This window comes from Limulus polyphemus, unplaced genomic scaffold (assembly GCF_000517525.1).
Source record: "Limulus polyphemus unplaced genomic scaffold, Limulus_polyphemus-2.1.2 Scaffold1219, whole genome shotgun sequence".
Lineage (NCBI taxonomy): Eukaryota > Metazoa > Arthropoda > Merostomata > Xiphosura > Limulidae > Limulus > Limulus polyphemus.
In genome coordinates, this window is record NW_013666829.1 from 240,170 (window position 1) to 243,484 (window position 3,315).

At 29.7% G+C, this 3,315-nt stretch overlaps 1 protein-coding gene across 1 annotated transcript in view; it reads left to right on the top strand.

The window, feature by feature from the left end:
- The window catches only part of LOC106462667 (3-hydroxyacyl-CoA dehydrogenase type-2-like), a 7,712-nt gene extending 7,541 nt beyond the window's left edge, over positions 1-171 (top strand). The window contains exon 6 of the mRNA XM_013922612.2: positions 22-171. The gene's annotated coding sequence lies outside the window, so the exon portion shown is untranslated. The remainder of the gene's footprint in view (positions 1-21) is intronic.
- The last annotated feature ends 3,144 nt before the right edge of the window (positions 172-3,315 follow it).

A 3,315-nucleotide genomic window follows, 5' to 3' on the forward strand; every position in this document is an offset into this window, starting at 1 on the left:
TATATATATATATATATATATATATATATATGGGAACAAAAAATACCATACAGTAGACTAGTGTTCCCAGAGATTATCATTCCTCAGGAAAACATGAAGAAATCTTTGTTGCAAGTACAAGTTAATTCAAGTTTTAAATTCAGAAATGTAATAAAAATATATTGTCTGAAAGTCTGTGTTTGTGTTTTTAACAAAAAATGTAACTTGACAGTACCTTGTATGATACAATTTCTAGGTAACTTTGCCAAATAAACCTTTATGAAGGTTTTATATATATTATACCACATATATTGTCAATATCTTGTATGATATGAGTATCAAGTATGAAGGTTAAAGGTTTTAAATATTATATTACATAAATTGTAAAATTGCTCTTTAGCGATTTTCGATTTTAGACACGCTGGTTGTTCCAAATTAAATTAGTTTTTTTAAGTACTCTACAGATATCGTGAAAATCAAAAACCTTAACAGAAAATATTGGAAAATCACAGTGGACTTTGTTGAAATTATTTTATTCAGTTAATAAAGTTAATCACTTTAACACAGTTCTGGTCAGGTTTTTATGTATGTGGACTGGGATTCTTCTACAGTAGGTGTCTGTGACTTACTGGTGATAAATTCAAACAATAAACACAAGCACACTATCCTCTTGTTTTCAAAAAATAATGTATTGAAAACAAGTCAAATGTATGTACAAAAATTCTTTACACTATAGTATATTACAGTTATATCTAAAACTAAATAATTTTTTTTTGTCAAAAGTTCATTTTGGCTGATTCAATTACTTTAGAATCCAGTTGACAAGATGAACTATTCTTTTTTCTCTACTTTGTTTCTTACTGTACAATCTGTGTTATATTCACTTGTGTTACTACGTGGTTTACCACAGTTGTATCTCAAACTTTAAATAATTGTCTCCCTTTCATCAAAGTCCACACAGACGGGTTCAATTACTTTAGAACACCCTTTGACAAGACAAATTATTCTTTTTTTATCTCTGTTAAACTGTGAAACTCACTTTTTAAAATATCAATCGTTAAGGCTAATCACAGTTGTGTCTGACTGAACTTTGCTTACTTTTTCTCCACTTCATTGAACTTCCGCTCGCTAGTCACACACACACACGCACCTTGCCCAACTGAGGCCTGGAATTTTTTACAAACTATGCAAACAGTGGTATAATGTAACAATACTCAGTTAGGGTAATGAGAAAAACACTGAAGATTAGAGTAACATGATGTCAACAATATTAGAGAAGCCTAGACAACAATGTAACTGTAAACACAACGTACAACTCTTACAAAGTTATGTAATGAAATTTGTCACTGCTAACACTTTTGAAACAATCCATCTTCAACGCTCCTGTCTTAAAAACTAAACAATCCTTAAATATTAAATCGCAAATTAAGTAAATAATAAAACTTAAACTAAACAGTCTTGTATTTCCAACAGTTCTTAACATTTCATTTCTTAGGAAGGAGTTTCATTCATAAACTTAGTATAGTACACAACTCTATATTGATATGTATGTGTACAATTATCAGAGTTGTGTATAATCAAACTTTTGTAACATATATATATATATATTATTTTTTTTTTTTTCCCAATATTATGCTAATAGGAAAGGAACAAGCTACAGAACTGAGGAAAACAAAGACAATTGTACATTTCACAAATGCTTAATTTATTACTATCATAATTTCACCAATAAAGCAGTGTCAACTTATAAGAAGTGGTGGTAATAAATGAAATATTTGTGAAGCATGTTGTTGTCTATGTTTTTCTGCAATTGTAGAGTTTCATCAAGTTCTGATTATGTAACAAGTTGCAGATCGTAAATTAATTGGACTGCATAAAATGATATTAAAATCTGCAAATGAACAACGTTTTATAATACACAATTAAAATCTTTATCTACACTGATCAGTGGTTGTAAAAGGCACTCCATGTTTCAACGTGAAACTACGTCATCTTCAGAAGTGTGAAAAACAGTTAACTGTGTACTATGTAAGTACAAAAGCCTTGATCATGTGACTACTAGTTTAAAATTCAACAAAGATCATAGCATCTACATACTTTCTGATTTTCTAACCATTCATCCTTATTTAAGATCAAGTTTTTTTTTACTGTGTTACACTATTTCTATGATTTCTCTAATATTTCTAGCAGTCTTATTTGGTTGAGCTACAATAACCGTTTTTACTTCCACTGGATGATATATCCAGTATAATTTGTATGTTCAGCTAATGCAAAGTTTTCACTTTTGTTTTTAATGTTCATCTCTTATGTTCATTTATTCTAAATTCTAAGTTTCCATTAGATTTATTTCATCTCTAGTTTTATTAATATTTGACTAATTTTATTCAACGGTCTGTAAATTGCAATAAGATTTTTTGGTTTTTTGAGTTTATGAAAAATTTGACATGATAAACCTGGGATGTATGGTAAAAACATTTGTTTTTTGTCTATTTTATCAAATGTTGATTTCAGTTTTACTTTTTTGTTCAACATTTATTTTGTTAAATTTCTTTATGGCTCTATCAACAAAATGAGGTGAGAAACCTCTGTCTAATGGTACATGTTTAATAAGTAACAGTTCATTTTTTAAATTTGCTGTATTAGAACATAGTTTTAAAGACCTGTAAACATACGAATAAAAAGCTGACATTTTTTTGTGATTTTGGATGACATGATTCTTGGTGTGGTGGCATGATAACAGAAAAAGGTTTAGGATAGACCATCGTTTATAACTTGTTCTTGTTTTTCTTAACACGTACATCCAAAATTGGCAAGCTGTTGTTTTCATTAACTTTGTGAGTAAATTTCATAGGGGGTTCAAAGCTATTTAAGTAATTAGTGAACTCTAGCAAGTTCTCTTTACTAAAGCGTCAGTTTGAAACCTATCCACTTGCTAGTTTGTATTATATAGTCTACCTAATTGTAACACAGGAGTGGCGGTGATATGGTGAAGTGGATGTCTTTAACACACTGAATATCTTATACAACTTGGAAAATATCTTACTATTGAAATTAACCCATGTAGATTTCTCTAGTTGCTCTGAATTATGCTGTCTGTTATTCAGCCAACACACCAGTGATCGAAATGTTAATGTATCAACCAACAGACAGTTCTTATTATAAAACCATAAATTATATTCAACGTTAAACTGGTACACAATTAAAAACATTTTATTTAGGCCTATCTACGGCCTTCAAAAAAGTTGACGACTACATGTTTCGACGTTACAACGTCATCCTCGAAACATGTAGAGTCGTCAACTTTTTTGAAGGCCGTAGATAGGCCTAAATAAAATG